A 13,176-nucleotide genomic window follows, 5' to 3' on the forward strand; every position below is an offset into this window, starting at 1 on the left:
CAACGAGAGACGCATCATAATGCTGAACGTTTGCTGCAAGATACCCAGCAGGACACGACATAATGATATCAGCATGGTGTGTGGTTGTTTTGCGTCTCTCTTTGTCGGGGTCCTCTGGATGTCAGAGCAGCTGTTGTGTCATAATCTGTCCATGAGTGCATCTCATGACAGTCAAATCAGTGTTAAACTCAACGCACGAGATGTACCAAAAACACAAAGTTTCTGCCATTTTTCTGAACACGAGGTCTGAAAGTATCCAACAGACAAACTTAAAAAACCTGGAATCATACAGTCGTGTTGGTATATTAGTGCATGCAAGTAATCACACGAAGAATGTGTTCTAAAGTAGGCCCAGTTCACAATATCTAGTTAGAGAATTCCACGTACGCCCTGTTTTATGCAGCTACACTGAAAAGGAAAAACCCCTGGGATGAGCCTCTCTGCAGTGGTAAGAGTTGAGATATAGAAAATGGAAAGATTTTTTTTAAACATTTACAGTCTTGTGTGTTTCTCACGCTACTCACTGAATTTCTCCCTTATGTTTGCAGGGAACAAAGTGTTTGAGGAGCATGTGTTTCGGTATGTCTGTGCTGAAACTGGAGAGTACTGAGGAAAGGTAAATGGAGCACTAAATATCCTGTTTTGGAAATGTACCTAATTTGAAATGCGTGTTATGGGACTTCAGGAAATCAGACCCCAAAATGGAGCTATGTGGGATCGAATTGTTAGATGGTCACTAGAGGATTTGGTCCTTTGAATTGTTTTGCCTGGAAAACTATTTATTTCCCAAAACCCATTATTTCCAGTCAGCTTATTTTACTCTGCGTGTAGTTTGTTCATATTTCAAAGAGTCATGATCAAAATAAAGCCACAAACGCAGTTTTTGGAATTGAGAGCATTTATTTTATTTTTTCTTTGCAAAACAACCATTTTTCCCATTAAGTCACCTCTTTGTTATATCCATGACAAAATAGTATTTATTCTAAGGTGGACTACTTTTTTAATAAGCATTTTATCAGAAGACGCAGCAGAAAAACATCCTACACAAATAAGACCATGAGAGGTAATTTTCTAAAAAAGATCATTGCAGACAAATGTAAGAAAACACAAAGCAGCAGTTTCGGATGTTCCATGAAGCCAGAAGTGTGGTGATAGTGAGATGTGAGGAGTGATGGTGAGACCCTGGTGTTGGGAAGTAGCCGGTCCCTGGACTGTGGCGGCCTGATTCACAACACCAGCTGTCCCGCCCCACCGACTCAGCAGATGGCGCTCTGGTGGTGAAAGTGTTTTCTCCACCGGGGAAGCAGAGAAGTGGTTCCACCTCGCTGCGTCCTCCCTCGGGGTTCAGAGTCAGCTCTGCCTCTTCATCTCTCTCCTATCTTTGTTACATCTGCGGCAGCTGTGGAAAGAGAACATGCAAATCAGGATCTGAGGAAAGCGTTAGAGGTGAACAGAGACACACAGCCATAAGGGAATTTTTCTCTGGGTTCCTTTAGTGGACTTCTCTTGAACAATCCAGACATGAGAGATTCTGGGACTCTCTGCATTACCTCTCTACACCTGCCAGGTATTAGAGCACCCACAACCCCTTTTGCTTCTGCTCCCCACTGCTCTAAATAACAGCTTCTATGCAAATTTCCTAATCACACCGGGGCAATGAAGAACGTGTGTGTGTATGTACAGTGAAGAGGAATATAAGCTTTTACTTAGCATATGAAATGAGTTGGGATTAGAATGAGATAAAGAGCAAAGTGAAGAGCAGAGGGAGCGTTATGAGAGAGGTCACTCATAATTCTGCTTCTGTGAAGCTCTTTAAATCTTTCTGACTGTGCTCACAGGCACTGGAACGGCACGCTGGGCTCGGTGGAGGGATAAAAGTACGCTGGCAGTTTAAGCAATTATTGTGCACTTCAGATTGAAATGTAGAATATCAGCATGATAAAAAGAGATTTATGGGAGAGGGAGAACCACCTTATCAACCGAGTGAGCCCCGACCAGTGAGTCTGACAAATCATTCAATGTTTTCACTTTAAGCGTTTAGCTAAATCTAATTTACAAAGCAAGAAAAGATTGTTCTGGGACAAACCAATAGGCGGAAATCATGTCGGGCTGTCTTCCAATTATTGTCATAAATTCATTCAATATTTGTTTAGTTAGAAAGTCACAAAATGGCTAAAGCGTCACAGAAAATCATCATAATTTACAAAATGTGACCAATGAAACTGTCACCCTGACTTGTATATACCACCTTTCACACCTTGAACAGTTTGCTTCCTTCTGGTGGTTACCTGGTGTGTGTGTGTGTGTGGGGGTGGGGGGGTGGGGGGGGGGGGGGGGGGGCATGGATAATAAAGCAGCTTTTAAATGAACACCAACAGCTACAGAATAGAGAAGCCTGCGCTTCTCCTCAGGTATCAGATGTTGAGACGTATACGAGGAGCTGAGCTAAAACGCTGTCCTTTTTTCAGTGGGCAACAGGAACTGTGCAGATTTCCTTAAAACTGAATATATTGATGGAGAAACAGGTGCGTAAAGTGAGTTTTCACTAACGCGGTGCTTTGCTTTGTCTACACATAGTTTCTTTGTGTGTTTTTGGCATGCAAAGCGCTGGAGGTGCAGTAGTTCTGCGTCTCACTCGTCTCCCCGTGCGCAGCCGACCACTGAGAAACACGTCTTGGGAGAAAAAGTATGCATTCTTTTTTAGACCGTAAACGTTTGTGGCATCAGACACTGAAGTGACCCCTTCTGAAAACATTTCAAGCATATGTAAAACCCTGTTCAAATAAAATCCACAGTTGTACAGCAAGCCTTCGTTCATTTCTGTTTTCCCCCACATGCGCTGCCTTTGTGTCTGTGCACGCATGTTCATTTCATGTAAATGGCTTTAAAACGTGTGCAGTGTCTTTTCACCGAAAAGACCGTGCATTAGCATATTTCGCTTTGTGCTGTTGCGTTTTTTTTTTAAAAATCGCGAATTTCAGAAGTAGAAGATTAAAATTGGGGTGAAAAGCTGTATTATGTTGTTCTTAATTAAGAGGACAATTGTAACCACACATTTAAGTGAAACGATAAGCATCAATATTCATTTTGCCCTCGTGTCTATTTCTTTGTCTTCCACTGGACCGGTGTGAAGCTGACGGGAACGGGAGCAGCAGCTGAATTCCTTTAAATAGCCCTGCCTGCCTCATCATATGGTTGCTATGGCAGCCAGCCCCTCTTTTCAAGATAACGTCCACATGCTCAGAGAGACCCCCTCCACCTGAGCACTATAGATCTACGCTGCCGCTTGGCAAAAAAAAGAAGAAAAAAAAGAGGTTTGCTGAAGAGAAGCAGCCGTTTAACGGCACATATAAATTCAGCAAATCCAGTTCTACACGTACGGAGTGAGAAATAATGAATATTTGAGCGATGCATTTGTGTAAGATGAATCTGCTGTCTCCTTCTGAGAAAAAGTGTTTAATAAAAAAGAATAAAAGGCTTTTTTTTAAAGGATATGGGGGGGGGGGGGGGGGGGGGGGGGGGGGGGGAGGAAGAATATGATGGAAAAATCTGAGGCTGGAGGAATGGCGATCAAAAGTGAAACAAGAGTGAACAGCTGGTACGAGAAATGAGGTGATACTGGGAGAAATGGATGGTGAAAAAGAGATATGGTGCCACGTTTTTTCTTTTAGAAAATACAAGAACTGAAAAATAGTTGCAGACAGGAGAGTGTAACAGTGTAACACCTTTTCAGAGACATCCCTTTCTTTTCCTAATGGCTCTCTCTTCTCACTGTATTCATCCTAAGCAGCTCTTTCCCATCTCTTCCTCTCACTCCTACCATTCCCAACCCCCATCCTTTGTCTGGCATCCCGCTTCTCTTCAGTTTTTTATCCATGCTCTCAATTAGTCATAAGTTTAGTTGAGGATCAAACAGGACATGAACAGAACAGGGTTGTAGACAGCTGTGACAGGAACCATGTGGATGTACCTCTCAAACTGACTTTGTCCTGAATCTTTCTCTTAAGTGCACTTAGAATGCTACTATAAAGCTCAAAGGTGGGAAATCTATTCTAAGAGCAGGCAGATATTTCGAGATATCAGCAGGTTTCACAAAGCCAAATGTCATGAGGTTTTTAGTGCTACCAGAGATCAATTTAATGACAAAAACACATAACTTAAACTGGATCCTGTCTGGATTAACAAAATTACTCAACTAAATATACTGATAAAGACTGTGTTAGTCTGTGTATATATGCATTAATCTTCTTACATAACTCCTTTGTATTTCATCCTAAATCTATCCTCTAAATAATTCATAAAAAATGTGACCTTTAGTAAACACAGTGATACAAAAGAAAATGCAACTCAACAGTAAAACTTAAAAACTGAATGCTATACTTTAATTCAACTGACAGACAGATCTGTATTCTGACAAATACCGTAAGTGTATCGATGTTACCCAACGGACATCATTTTGCCATTTAGATCCAATCAATGTAAGTAGCTGGATGCCTTTTAGACTTACCTCAAAATATTATCTTTAAGCTATTAAGCTTTATGAAATTAGTTTCAGATTTCAAGCCATATACAGCTGTTTATGTTGCATATCTTAGAGATAAAATGGGTCTACAGGGGAGGAGAAGTCAAAGGGAAGTCGATAAAGATGGCCCCTTCAATTTCCTCTTAAAACACACAGGCACGCTGATTGCATTTGAGTGAGCTGGGCGCGTCTCAGCATCTCCTAATGCGTCTGTAAATTGAGTTGGAAAATGATGACGTCTCTTGTCTGCACTTGAGATGGAAGCCAGGGAGGCGAAAAGCTTCGCTATGGAGAACAGCCTGCTCCCTGTGCATTTTAGACCTGCGGTGTTAATCAGGCCTCCGCCCGCGTCTAACATTAACTTCTGTTAGCCCCCATCACCTCCTGCAGAGCGGGAGGAAACTCAGAGGAAACATTTTAGATATCAAGATACTTTTCTTTCCCAATGTGTCGCTCGTGGCTTCGCCTTTCGCCCCTCTTTGTTGATCTTTAAATCAGGTGACAAATGACAACGCTAATACATACAGCTCGGAATGAGTCATTTATTTTCGGGCTAAATATCATCTCAGCAACATGCAGGAAGGCTGTGAGGTGTTATTGAGTGCACAAGAAGAAATGACTCTGTCCATTATTAGATGCGTTGGTCGGGTCTGAGAGCAGCAGCGATAAAGATGCTGGCTGAGCATTTGCCAGGCATCCATTTCCTTTTTACTCGTGTCTAAAAGGCCCTCTGCCAAACACAGATACACACACATATGGGGTGATGTCCTCACGTTCCCCTTTACACAAAGGTGCACATCCCAATCATTTCATTTAAATGGGTTAAGAAAACAAGATTATGCCTTCACCCTGACATTTCTGACTCTGTGTCTTTCATGGTCTTATTTTTAAACTGTCTTTGGGGCAGCAATGAATACCACAAGCCCTTTTAAATGAGACCGTCTAAATGGGCCTCTGGTTGCTCTATTTTACTGCTAATAGTGTGAACATTATCTGGCACTACAACTGAGTTAATGCTCCCATATTTCAAAGAAAATACATATGTCCACATAAAACAGAAGGTTATTTTATGGATCATACTGTGTATTTGCTTACATTTGTGAGGGGCAGTTACTGCTTCTAACTTAAATTTTATTTTTTAAGGGAAAAAAAAATCTGCCTGACAGTAATTGACTCGATGTCATTTCGTGAAGAGCAGAATTATTCCCCATTTGCATACATACTGTCTCACCAACACACACGCATTAATCCATGCATCCGCAGACACACCCTTTTCCCGGGTCTGTTGCCTGTGAACGTGCAGCGCCGTGTTCCACCGTCGCCGTCTTTCCTCGCTGTTGTATCTCCACCATTCGACTACATGGTGTGACCACACCATCCCTCGACAAATGCATTAGAAACAGCGAAAGGGATTTTTATGTGTAGGCCCGACCCTCGACTGTCACATTCAAAGCTCGCATTCGCACGCACACACACACACACACGCCGTGTCTCTCTTACACATGAGCACACGAGCCGCACACCCACACAGTTTTGATAAGGCCTGAGCGCTGGTAGTCATTTAGTTCAGCTTTGTCTTCTCGCTGCGTCTCCCTGATGAACTGCAGAAAATGCAAGCGCTTGCAGTATTTGAATTATTAGCAAAACAGCACAGCTTTAACTTAATCCAGTGATGGTTATAATCTGTGCTCTGTGGAAGAGTGAGTACGCTAATAAGAAAGGTAGGAAAAACGGGTATGTAAAAGAAAGAATGTCCTCTATCTTGGTAAGAAAGTGTGTGCATGTATGAGAAGGTATCTACCTCAAAAACTGCGTACAATTACAATTAACTAGTAAGGACACTGATGTGGGAAATTTTACTTAGTCTTAGAGGAGTTATCGTAGTCTTTGTGTCAAAAGAGCATAAAAACTGTCTGACATGTGGTATCTCCTCTTAGATTATAAAGAAACATACAGTACATCTCTTGACTTATCCCAATGACTGTTATAAATCAGCCTGTGTTTTAAAGATGGCTCTTTGCTCACCCACTTCTCCCTTGTCTTTTCTTATAATGTTATTTGATTGTCTGGCCTTTGGTTTAAGTGCAGATCTATAAATTTACAAGTTCCTGCCAGATGCTTGCAGATGGTTCTGGCACAGAGGCGTGCCAAAGGAGCACTAACCCTGATGACTCCTGCAGGTTGCCAGTTCTGGGCAGGGCTGGCCGTGTTGGATGGATTGGTGGATTGCTGGATAGCTGGCTGGACGGACGGTTGGGTGCTGTGCTGGCGAGGCAGAGAGCTGTAAAGAAACAACAAGGTCAGCTGTTTGGCAGAACACATTTAGCACCTTACTGCTGGTCTGTGAAAATGCTGGCATTCTGAAGAAGGTGGTCATGAAGCTAAAAGGTGCCATCACTATCAAAAGCAAAGAGCCATTTATTTTATTCTCAAAGCTGACACTCATTTGATAGGCTAAGGGAAATACAATGATCTACTTTTATAATAAGGCAGTTTGACTTAACGGTTCCTTCAGTCTGGATATACTAAGGTGGGTAATTATGGATTAGCAGAGATCTCCAGTGAGCGGAGACTTCCCCTGACACAAAGCAGTCTCTAAAAACAGCAAATGCAGAATTACTCTCAGATTTAGCACAAACACCCAGGCAGAACACACACACACTTGTACAAACAGGCACACAAACAGACTGATTATGTATACAGACATGCGCAGCTATACATGCACACGCCTCAGACCTACACACTCTTGTCGGCCATCACAGATTGCATGCCGGCTCGGCAGCCATTTTGCAGGACTGCTCTGGAATGTTCAATTAGGGTAATTGTTGCTTACGCCATCATTTCTCAGCATCACAGGCTTCATATAAGCAACAAAGTATCATTTCAATGAATGTGGCGTTACACTCCCATCACAGTATCCAAAACATAAAAGGGAAGTCCTCAGCTGTATGTCTTCGAAGTCTTTTTGTCTCTCACATGTATGATTGCTTAGTTATTGAGCAGACATGTGTGAACTGCACATGTATGTATGGACGCCACGCAGCTCAAAATGTATGGGGTGGTGATTGGGGGGGGGCACGCCCTACAGCTTGTCAGTGGAGGAGGGGATGAGTGTGTGCATACGAGCTCAGAGAAAAGAGAGGAAATGGAAAGGAGACAGAAAAGAGGGAGGGAATTAAATGTACAGCTTGTTCTTGTGGCCACCATTTTTGTTCATACACAGTGCGGTTAGCCCTCGAGGCCAAGAGCACAGATAACTCCAATACTGTGGTAAAATAATCCTAGGTAGAAGGTGAATGACAGCCCACACCTGTCACGCATCATTATCTTTCATAATCCAAATACCGTGTTGTTCTTTCCACACTGAATGCTGCTCTGTGTCTCAGTGGGTGTATGACCTGTGCACTTACATGTCATGAGTGTGAGCTCAGTTCTCCACCCATGTAGACCTTATCTTGTCTAACTCTCCTGTCTCGCCCACACTGCTAACCAGTAAATGCCAGAAACCCGATGTGAAAAAGATGGACTCGACGCTTTTCACATAAGAGTTATTTTTGTCCCAAAGAAATTAGTCTTTTTTTTTTCCCGGATGCAAATTTTCTTTATTTTTGAGAATGGATCGTGCAATTTTCTAAAAAGGATTTTATCTAAAATGTTATAATTATTGCTAAACTGCTGTAATATATTAGACCAGGCAGTATCCCTTGTACAAAAATCTGCAATCACATGGGCAGGATTTAACAAAGGGCACCTAAGGATAAGAACACAACTATTACAGTAGCTGATACAAAGAAGGGATTGATAATTTAGCGTCATATGGACAGGGTTGAACCAGTCCACAGCCTTGTGAGATGGAGACTGAAAGAGACTCTGCTGTGGCAGCAAGACGGTGGAAAGTCAGGGTGGGATCATGACCGGCTGTGAAACAGGACAGGTTGAATGAGGTTGTCAGGGGCTGATGGGGAGAGGAGAACACCGCGGCGCAATGCGCACATGATCATATGGGGTTAAATTGATACCTTATAGGACGAGCTCAAACGCGATGATCGGAAATCCTGTGCGTACATGCTTGTGTGGGCACCCGCTTATGCCATTCCACATACGACCCTTCCCCTACTCTCCTCACTCACTCGTACTCACTCGGAACACGGCACGAGCCTGCACATATGATCCAGCAGCCCTTTGTCTAGGTTCATCGGTCAGTAATGGCCAACAGTTCGACATGTTATGCTCCAGCCCTCAGCCGTTTCTTCTCTAACGCACGCACACAAACTCTCACACAGTCATGTGCACGGCAGATGACCCTGCCTTGGACACTCATGTTTAAACCTCATTCTGTATGGTGCGTCTATCGCACATTACAGTAGTGTCATGACCGCCAACCACCCTACCACCCCCTCCTCTCAGACGCCGTGTCCTCAGAACACACCCCCCCACCCCCACCCCAGCCCAACCCCCACTGACTGGGTGATCATCTGCTGTGACCGTGTGCTCCTATCATCGTGAGTCAGGAGTGTTCGACAGGGGTGGAGGTGGTGGTGGGGAGGGTGAACGTATTTGACTTCTTTTCCTTTACCGATCAGATACGATTGCTGACGGAGAGAACTTTCCCACCCATCAGCGGCTGTGTGAGTGGTGCTACAGTGCCAGACGGAGGGGACCCTTTGTCTCCCACCACCACCACACAGGGAGGGATGGAGTACGTACACACACATACTGTACATTCTGGCATAGCTACAAAACACATACACACACACACAAACTACACAAGCGCTCACACACTACACTGATACATTATTAGTGCAATGATCATAAGATTTAAAAGTGACAGTACCAACATCCCGGAGCACATCGGTAGCTGTACACCTGTGCACAGTAAAACTGTCAGTTCAACACACATCCCTGTGTGAAAGCAATGTGCAGTGACTTCATTGTGTAAATGTGCAGCATGAGTGTCAAAGAGTGTGAGTGTGAGAGTGAGTCTGCGTGCATGTCCTCGGACTCACCTGGCGGCACCCCGGGAGCTGGTTGTCGTGGCAATGCAGCCTCAACTGGGCTTGCGGAGCTGTGACACCTGATGTCCCTCCTCCCTTTCACTCTCACTCTTTCTGCTGTAGTACAGGATCAGTAGCTACACCCTAGCACTGACAGAACAGGGGGAGACAGAGAGGAGGGGTTCTTATCGAGCCTGTCGGATCATACCACCAGGCGCACTCAGACAAGGGGACGCAGGGGGGCAGAGATAGTAGGGAGGGTCCTGATAACAGTCTGTTGTCTCTGAACCACCCTGCTGTCTGCGCTGTGATGGTCTCTCCCTGCTGCCACTGATCTGATTGGACAACACGCTTCCTCCTTCATCAAAATGTAAAATTCCAAGACAGAGAGAGTAGTGCATCGTTTGTGTGTGTGTCCATATGTGTGTGTGAAAAAGAGTGTGTCTAAAAGAAAGAGAGACAATGCAAGAGAAAATAAATGTGTGTATTTGATAAATACTTGTGATGCAGACTCGGATGATCGTACGCATGACTATGAGCGAGCATGTGTGTGTGTTTGACGGAGCATTTGTGTAAAATGTGTGTGTTTGCGCCTTTGCGTCAGGGAGACAATATACAGGATGCCATTGTCTGTGTGGGCGTGTGATAGGAGAAGAGGTAGTTGAGGGAGAGACACAAGACAAAGAGGGCGAGGGATAGGAAGACATAGTGTGTGTGTGTCTGTGTGAATGATAGAGGGGGAGAAAAAGAAGGCAGTGTGTATGGCCTGAGAGCTGTCATCATTAGTCTCTCTGCGGCGGCTGGTGTTGAGCTGCAAAAGGGCTTGTCAATCAGTTTCTGTCACAACATGTCATTGAAAACGTACACACACACACTTTCCCAGAGGCGATCGTGTCAAGACAGGGGCCAGCCTGATCTGACAAACCCCGACTCCCTCCTCGTAACCTTTCACCCCACTCCTCTAACTCCCCTGCCGATGGTGTCACAGTTAGAGTCAATCCTCTGCTTCCAAAACACCCGAATAAAGTGAGAACATTTGAGAAAAAGAGGGCAGGTAGAATAGGACAAACACGCAGAAAGGCAGCAAAAAGTGCAAGTGTGTGGCAAGAGGCAGATGGCAGCGAGTGCTCACATACAGCCAAGTCTCCTGAGAACTAACCGGTAAAATACTGCTGACTCACTGTGCTCATGGCAGGCCCAAAAAATTAAGTTTAAATTCCACGTCCAGTGCGTTCACTAGTATCTATTAAAAATGAAAGAACTCGTTACTAGTTATGTGAAGCTACAGGAAAGTAAAAACAGCGTTTTGCTCCCTTCCAATCGATCCCCGGTAGTTTTCTGCAAAGCGGACTTTCATCCGCACACATAAAAACAGACCTTCCTTTTTTCCTGCTTTTTCTCCGTCTCTCTCCTGCTGCCGATTTAATTACCTTCTATATTTATCGGAGCTCAAGATGCTATTTTGGTTTCAAGACTCTTGTCACTGATATCGGGAGGCTACATTATTCAGAGTGAGAGCACTGGGGGCCGTCAGACACAGAACAAGAGCACTGTTGTTAACCCTATGGAGAAGGACAGAGGCTGTCACACTTGCCATGCAATACATGTATATGTATTTAGCCGAACATCCTTAATTCATTCCTTGTGAAGGTGGGATTTTTGCACACTGGCCTAAGAGGAGGAGCGGTCTGTCTTTCCTGTGTCTCCATTTTGTGACTGCTTCATCTGGACTCTCGGCTGCACAGCAGCACGAGAAAGACGACTATTTCACACAAGCACACAAAAACCTACGAGTTACCAGACAAAAAACATTGAGGTGCATCTATCCTCATGCAGCACATGCCTGTGCGCGCACACACACAAAGCAACGCACACAGTATAGATCGACGTCCCTCATATCTGGTTGTGATTTATGGTTGCTCTTCAGTAGAGGCCACAGTCATCTGGGAGATGATGGCCATATTGATCTGATAAACAGTTTCATTTACTGCCAAAGCCTGCCATTCATACTTGTGCGAGCACACACACAGCATAGACACAGATTCACAGCAGGACTAACCCAGCTTTCTGCTTCATCAATTCCCCACCTCCTCCACGTCTGCTTCTCTCTTTCTCTGCTTTCTTTTCTCCTCCCCCCAGGCCACCTCACCCTCTTCTCTGCTCTCAGCATGCTTTAACTCATTCCTCTTCAGCTCTTGTTCTCGTCGTTTCCACCAGCATCTACTGCCATTCACCTGGTTCTGTACCAATACCAACCTTCGCACTATGGCCTTGTTTCTCCAATAAGCTCCATGTGGCTTTCCCCTGGGGTTATATCCCAGTTTCCAAGAATTTAAGAATCATTTGCAGAGGGTGTTGGAGATAAACGCTACTTTATGATATGTGCAATATGATGTTATGTATTTTCCAACTAGTTAAAGCAGATTAATTCAAGTGTCTGGACTATGACAAATCAACTCTTATTTGGAAGCCATATGAAGCTTTAAGGTCCATCTTACTGCAGCACTAACTACTAACATGTACATTATGTTGGAAGATAGGGGCCAGTTTTATATTTGCAGCACCTGTGAATGTTCTAGGTTCCGCAGGTATCCATTATTAGCGATGGCACGCCAGGCTCTGTGTGGACGTCCGTGTACAGCTCCAAATCCAAAAATGTGAAAAATGTAAAAATACAACAAAATGCAATGATATGCAAATCTCATAAATATGTATTAAATTCACAACTGAAGATAGAAAACATTAAATGTTGAATGCTAAAAAGAAACAGCTGGAGGAACATGCTGCAACAAATCAGATCAATTGCTAAAAGGTCAGTAAGACTCTGGGAATATAGAGAGCACCTGAGGGAAGCTGAGTTTCAGGTAAAAATGGGCTCAAATGGGCTAAAAATGAGGTTCAGCATCTGCAAAAAACGTGTCTCCAAATTGTAGACCAATTTCAGAATAATGTTTGCTGACGTGAAACCCCAAAGACTTAGAATATTCTAGCATCTACAGCAGAAATCATTGTTAAAATATTCAGGGAATCTGGAGACATCTCTGCGCAACAAGGGACACGGCTGGAAATCCACATCGAATGCCAATGATCTGCAGAAAGCGAAGGTATACACAGGTTTCAGAGCAACATATACTCGCATTCAGATGACATCTTTTTCATACAAGGCATTGAATATTTTAACATAAAAATACTAAACCACATCAATTACAACCAGCATGGCTTTGTAGTAAACCTCCTGCCAAAAATGATGAAATCAACACACTTGGAGGATGTTCAGTCTGCTTTTTTACTTTGTAAAAAAATAAACAAAATGCACATATGACACAAAACTATTTGGTAGCTGAAGGTTCTGGCTTTGTGAAGCATACCTGAAAAAGAATTTAGAAGAACTGTTTTCATTCTTCTTTCAGATGAAGTGAAGGAAACAAAATAGCTCAATGGTTAGCAAAACAAATGAATGAAAAATAAACTGGAATTGTAATTTGCATTTCAGAGTTAAATACCAGCAAAAGACTAAATATGTAAATGATTCTGCAGTTAAAAGAGAGCGACTGCAGAACTTAAAAAACTGCTGCACCTGGCTGATTGACAGGAAAAATGCCCCCAACAGGAGAGGTGCCAGTGGAAACAATGGAAACGATTAGAAATCTCCTTCAAGAA

General features: G+C 43.6%; 1 long non-coding RNA gene across 1 annotated transcript; it reads right to left on the minus strand.

Annotated features, from left to right (window-relative positions):
* Positions 1-1,074: 1,074 nt before the first annotated feature.
* On the minus strand, positions 1,075-9,651 carry LOC140274946 (uncharacterized). The gene is made up of 3 exons (XR_011908379.1): positions 9,529-9,651; positions 6,686-6,803; positions 1,075-1,399 (listed from the first exon to the last, which is right to left on the minus strand). It is a non-coding gene; the product is annotated as an uncharacterized lncRNA (long non-coding RNA).
* Positions 9,652-13,176: the final 3,525 nt, after the last annotated feature.

Source organism: Leuresthes tenuis, unplaced genomic scaffold, assembly GCF_036924035.1.
Source record: "Leuresthes tenuis unplaced genomic scaffold, fLeuTen1.0.hap1 SCAF_18, whole genome shotgun sequence".
Taxonomy (NCBI): domain Eukaryota; kingdom Metazoa; phylum Chordata; class Actinopteri; order Atheriniformes; family Atherinopsidae; genus Leuresthes; species Leuresthes tenuis.